Here is a 7072-nt window from a genome sequence, read left to right as displayed (position 1 = left end):
GACCCGCCGTTCTGTCGGGAAAAATCCGTATGTGTTCCTATTTCGTCAATATGAAAAGGTCAAACACTTTTCGAGCGCCCGGTGTGAGCGCCAGCCCGGCCCCGCCGAGCTCTCGGGGTCGTGTGGCCGCCGTTCCCGGGGGCCTGAACATGGAAAGGGCGAGATGGGAAAATCCCTCGGGCTTTCCAGGATGGATTCGCAGAAGAGGCAAAATCGTTTGCTGAGCAGCCACGGGGAAGGTGAAGTCTCGGGGCAGCAGACATCTTCGTACAGGAGCACCTCCACACCTGTAAGATTTCCCCGATTTCCCTGCTCCAGGCTGTGATCCCCTTTGGGGAGCTGTGGACAGATGTAGCTCTTCCTGCAGTGGCATAGCTGTACTACCAAAAGGGGCTGCAGTGGTTAAATCATAGTTTGTACCACTATCCCAGACAGTTGTTTTTTCCCAGGAAAGCTTACTCTACCTACTGCAGGCTTTTGGCAGCCGAGGAAGTTTGGGGAAGCAGAATATTTGCTGATAAAACTCACAGTGGTGGCAAACTGCTGTTGTGAAGGACAAAGGTTTGAGATCTGATCTTGTTCTCTCATCTCCTGCTGAGCTCGGAGCTATTAAAGTAAGCTTCTGCATTTATATTACATGACTGATATGATTGCACACACCACAGAGAAATTAAGACTTCAAAAAGCCATTCCTCATTATGGATGTTCACAGTTTATGTATGTGTTTTTATAGAAAAGGGTCTGAATCGTTTCTTGCTTACATTGCTGAAAATCAGAGCAAAGCTTAGATGGGAGTATGAGGAGTTAAGTTGTATTTGGTGAGGAAAATCAGGCCTGTCTTGTGTAGTGTCCAATTTTGCTGGTGTTACGAAACAGTAAAATTAAGAGCTTGATAATCAAGTATATGGGAATATAGCTGAATTCAGCTATCTTTGGAGACAGTAGTTGCCTGGATACCTTGAACCCTACCAAAAAGCATAATTTTCAAATTGGGGATGGATGCAAAGTGGCCAGGGAACAGCCATCAACACTGCACACCAGCCCAGTCCATGTAACCACAGCAGGGGAGGCAAAGCCAAACCTGGAAATCTCTTTGATTGAGTTAGCTAATTGCCATCACTGTAATGTGCTGTGACAGCCCTCCTGCCAGCTGAAGACACAGTTTAGACCTGAAGAATTACTGCGACATGTAACAATAATCTGAGAGATGAGCTGTGGATGCTGGGGGATTCCTCAGGACAGAAAGAGGATTTTTTAAGTGGCTTGTTTTCCCCTAATACCTGCAGACCTTGCAGGCTTCCTGCAATGCAGGGTCTCTTAGTGGGTTTTTTGAGTGTATGGGTGCACACTCTGTATGTGTTTAGTTTTTTGACAGGCTTGTGATTTGACTCCCTAACTTACTAAATTGCTCTACGGTATGAATTCCTGTTGTATGGAAAATGATATTTAACTGCTTCTGAGCAGGGTAGATAACAAGATAATCCAATTATATGATGGTGAAATATATTAAAAAACGTGAAACGCATATTGCTGCTATTCACCGCATGCATGCTAATTCTCATGGATTTTTTTCCAATTTAAGATCACTCCTAAGGTGAAACTGTGCCTGAGAAAAGGAGTGGCTTCCCGCTGCCATTTAAGTTGTAAAGTCTAGTGTTACTGATTTTAGTGGGAGCTGCAGTGTGGTCTTCTGTATTGGTTTCCAGAGCACTTCCATGGGATATGGCTGAACTGCTGAATCTGAACCAGATTCAGAGCTCTTGGCCACCATGGTCTGACTAGACTGAGTTACTTCTCCAAACACAGCTCGCTGCAGTAGGCAGGCACACACCTCAGGACGCAGCCAGATTGCCCCAAATTCCACTCATAGCCACACACCTGAGCCTGCCTGCAGATGGAGACAGGCACTTGCATGACCTGTGTGTGCTCTCTGAATCTCACCCTCACCCTTTCTGAGCAAAACCAGATGCTTCATAAAGCAAGAGGCAGCATGAGGCCACCAAAAAGTGTATTTGTACATATTCAGGGTAAGTTACCCGCACTGGGCTTGTTGCATGGTCCCTTTTGCAGAGCTCCCTGCAGGATGGAGCCCCAGGTCAGAGCAGGGATACCCAGCTCTGCTGGTTGTGAATGTGACACATGCACTCAGCGATACAGACGAGAAGGAAATTTCATTGTGCAATGTGCACACAGCATAATCACTGTGACCACGGTAACATGATGACTTGTTTAATTTATTTTAAGGCTGACACACTTGCCTTGTTTTGTTGTGCGAGCCAATCATGTTTTAGCTTCCGATGTGAACCCCAGGAAAACGAGGCAGTGATTTTTTTTTTTTTAAATCCAGCTGTGTCAAGTGCATAACTGAATATAACACTGAGCTGGTTTGCACTGACCTGAGCTCTCTTCTTGAGCAGACAAATACGACTCATGTTCAGTCAAAGCAGACTCCATTTAGGGTAATCCCCTTGCTGAGAACTTCCACTTAGAGCACTTTCTGAGGAAGAGGCCCAAAGCTTTATGAAGGATAACAATAACCTGGGGCAGCTTGGCCTGGGCATGTCTTTCTGACCTCCACATCTTTGTCGGCTACTTTGTGCTCTAGAAAGTGAAACCACCAAATCAGCATATACTGATGGAACAGCCATAGGGCGATTACAGCTATGGCCCTTTGCTTACAAACTGAGGCCATGTTAAAGAGAAAACAAAGTCCCATGAACTATCCTGCACAAGGAGATTTAATGCCACTCTGTAGGCATCCAGAGGTACAGAGCCAATGGGCTGCTCCTGTTGTGCTGTTCAGCTGATACAGGTCCAATGTCTCTATCAGCCCATATTGGGGTTTTTCTGCACTGAAAGAAGCACAGAGGAAGTAAACAGTGTGAGTCCTCCTGTAGGTGTCTGAGCAATTTAACCTGCAGTGACACAGCACCAATATCAGAAGATGGTTGTTAATAGGTTGCAGGGAAGGGTGTTCACCTTCTGTTACGTTTTTCATCCTTCCTGCATTACACAAGAGGTTAATAAGTTAATACACCCCATCCAAGGCACTGTTAGGAGCAGTTTTCCAAGTTACAGTATCTCTGGGAGGGAGCAGGACAGCTTTATGTGACAAAGTAAGCAAAGCCAGGTCAGAGAGCCTAAGAAAATCTGAAAATTTCTCATGTACTCCACTATACCCTGGCAGACCTGAATAAACTAAGACTTTCCAGAACACCTAAAAGACAACAGACTGCTAGGCTTCTGTAGATTTTTTTTTTAACTAATTAGAGGTACTGAGATACATATACTAAAATCAAGGTATTTTAAGCAATATGAGTTAAGAAATGTGAGGGCAGTAAGTATTGACAGAGCTAGTTGATTTTTATATGGACATGTTTTAGTTCAGAACTTCTGTAATACAAGGTATGATGTTTGTAACCAGAATTATTTGAAACTTCCCCAAGCTGTAATCCACAACTTCCCCAAGCTGCCATCACAGCTTCACGATTAAAACCTACACCTTTGAACTGTAAGCAGCCTTCCATTCTCACTACAATGATTACAATGATTTCTAGAAGACTGAGACATGATTATTTCACTATCCCAGTGATTTTCTGTATTTGCCATCGGTAATTGTTCAACTTAATAAAAATCAGCCATCCCAATTCAAAGCACGTATTTTGGTATTATTCTACAAAACAGTAATTTAAATTACTTATATTGGAGGTAGAGCCTTTTGCCTTGAAGGCAGGCAGACTGCAGCCATACAAAGCAAGGGCAGTAAGATGGCTCCTGCCTCCTGTCACATGTTACAACACATTCAGCCTTTTCCACTCCTCCTTGTAACAGCAAACTGATTCTTGGGCTCATGTCTACACACCCTGGCCAATAATCCTGTTCTGATTGTAGCCTCCATGCACACAACTGGCTGCCTGCATCAATACAGTGGGGCAGACTTCAAGGAAAAGTGCATTAACCACATCTGTGTGTAACAGTGCTGGGTTTAAATGGGTTTATTCTCCTATTTTATCTCATTTTACAACTCTGTAGAGCAGCAGCTGTGTCTGGGATGCTTAGTCCAGGACACTGAACAGACATGGGGTCTTTGGTGGCAGATCCCACCCCAGTATTGGTCACTGAGTGTTCCTGTGTGTGCCAGCACACACTGATGGGTGAGCAGAACAGGACAGCCCAGGAGAAGATGTCACCTTCCTTCTCAGAGAGGCCAAAGAGGGATGCAGCTCTCAGCAGCAGCCTTTTTCACCAGCCATTCTTTGGAGCTTTGCTGTGGCACCAGAACTGTCTGAAGGAAAACAGCCTGTCATGGTTTAACCCCGGCTGGCAGCTAACTACCACACGGCTGCTCCCATCCAGTGGGATGGGGAACAAAGGAAAATGGGATCTGCCCCTTTCTAGCTTGATGGCATTAGGATACATTGTGCACAGGTATCTGCTAGAGCCTTACACTCCGGTGGGTCTGTTGTGCCACGCCATCCAATCCACACAGTCCCACAAACCTGACTGTCCCTCTCCTTCACCTGGCTGGAGGCCAGACCCCTCTAGTACTGGTCTTAGGACTGCTTCTTGTAAATTTTGATTTGAATTTTGATTTTTTGATTTTTTTTATTTTGATTTGAATTTTTTTCCATAGGTCTTCCTCTCTGTGTGGGGAACTGCCCACTGGAGACTGGAAGAACCCCCATTTGTGATTGTTTTTTCTTTGTTTCACAACCAGCAATTCTATCTTCTCATAAGCCAGTTAATAAAGTACAACAGAATCAACCTTAGCCCAGCCCCCAGAGGTGATAAACAGCACAAAGGGAAACTTGGACACCAAAGAAGTCATCACATGAGACAAACCTGAGAACAAGCACAACAACTCTGAGAACAAACAACACTGTGACCAGTGACTATTAAATTAATATAATGAATGCTTGTAACAAATCTGTTTTACACACTCTGGTCAGATCTGTTATCATCTCCACCCTTTGTGCCCCACATTGGGCACCAAAAAGGTCTGTCACAGTTTAACTCCATCCAGCAATTAGGTACCATGCAAACTGCTCATTCACCACACCCGCTTCCTGCTGGGATGGGGAGGAAGATGGGAAAAAAAGAGCAAAACCCATGGGTTGAAGTAAGAACAATTTAATAATTTAAATAAAATAGAATAAATAATACTACAACTGTAATGAAAAACAAGATGACAAAAAGTGAGAAATAAACCCCAGTAGACACAAGCAATGCATGCTACAGTTGCTCAACCCACCCTGACTGATGCCCAGAATGCCCCCAAGCAGCAATCAGTGGCTCCTGGCCAACTCTCCCCATGTCTATGCTTGGCACAGTGTTCTATGGTATGGAATGTCCCTTTGGCCAGTTTGGGTCAGCTGTCCCAGCCCTGCTCCCTCCCAGCTCCTTGTATACCTGCCCACTGGCAGAGCATGGGAAACTGGAAAATCCTTGACTTAGAGTAAGCAGCACTCAGCAACAACTAAAAATCAGTTTGTTACCAACATTATTCTCTCACTGACTCCAAAACACAGCCCTGTACCAGCTACTGGGAAGAATGTTCACTCCCAGCTGAAACCAGGACGCAGATTAAAGCTAAAATCCAGCTACCATTTATGATTTTAAAACCCAGCAGGACTCCAGCTGTGTTTTACTAATGATTGCTATAACAAAAAATATGGTGTATTCAACCAGAACATCCATGTTTGTTTTAACATGAATTCATTGTACAATCAACAGGTTTTAAGATAACATCACATCTCGAAATTGCTTTTCGAATCCAGGCTCTCTTCCAAGAAATTCAGTTGGTTCACATAAAAATAAATACCAAGGTTTAAATTATCAATTTCTGCAATATTGATTTTTTTAATACAGCATTCAGTAGTCTATATTATTTTCCAAATGGAACTCCTATGCAGAAGGCTATGCCCCAGTATTACAGAGGTACCAAGTGATATGTACCTGCAAGGCATTTGTGTGTAAAAGTCTATATTTGGAACATAACTGTATAAGAAGTTGAAGTATCTGTTGAGAATATACTTTGTGTAAAAGCTGGTAGTTCAGAACTTAATCAATTGCCATTGATTGTTCAGTAAACAGATTCTACTCAGCACTGCTGAGCTTTTTACAAACAGAACACAGACAACTTCTGATCTGCTTGAAAAGGATTATCAGCAGAAACGAATATACCTGTGATAGTGCACTGGTTGATATGTCCTTTCAAATAGGTACAAGTTGCTCTAATAAAAGCGTTGTCTGTCCAGATCAACTTTTTTTACCCCTACCATTGACTAAATTTTAACGGTCCTGCCAAAAAACACTTGAGTATTCATTTTTCAATCATCATAAAGACTTGAAGTTGGGATTTTCTGGTAACTAGCTGGTACAATCATTACAACAAAGGATACAACACACACTGGAAACTTTATAACTCTATGGTATTGATATTTGCTGTATAAGAGGTTAAAAAAAACCCTTACAAGTAGAATTAGTCTACATCTGAAATTACAACTTTTCCAACAAGCATACAAAATTATTTATAAATCACTGTGTCCACAAATTTTGCAGTTTTTTGATTGCCACCAACCTCATTAAATAGGAGGAAACAGGCAAATATCTACCAAGTGACTTGCCTGAAGCCACAGTGAGTCAGTGGCTGAAATAAGAACACAGTCCTGCTCTCCTCCTGCTTTCCAGTCCCTATGTCCACTCCCTGGTCCAGCATGGACTGAGGCTCCTCACCACAGAGTCTCCTTGGGTATAAGCCACAGGAATTGGCAGCAGCTGGAGAGTGCAGGAGAGATGGAGATCCCCACAGGGGGATAACTGAAGTTTACACAGGGCTCTCCTTGTGGTCTGGCAGCATTCACACTGCCAGGCAGGATGCTCCATACCTGATCCAAGCTGACCAGCGCACACAGAGAGCGTCACTCCCTGATCCTCACAGAAGCCCCAGTCTGGAACACCAACAGCCTCGTTCTTTCCTGCAGACCATCAACTGTGGCTGAATTAAATATCCCATGACACAGCCCCCTCTCTCCTCTGGCAGCAAGAGAAAATCATTACAACTAGAACAAGT

This window comes from Coloeus monedula, assembly GCF_965178545.1.
Source record: "Coloeus monedula genome assembly, chromosome: 10".
NCBI lineage: Eukaryota > Metazoa > Chordata > Aves > Passeriformes > Corvidae > Coloeus > Coloeus monedula.
This window is presented reverse-complemented; position numbering follows the sequence as displayed.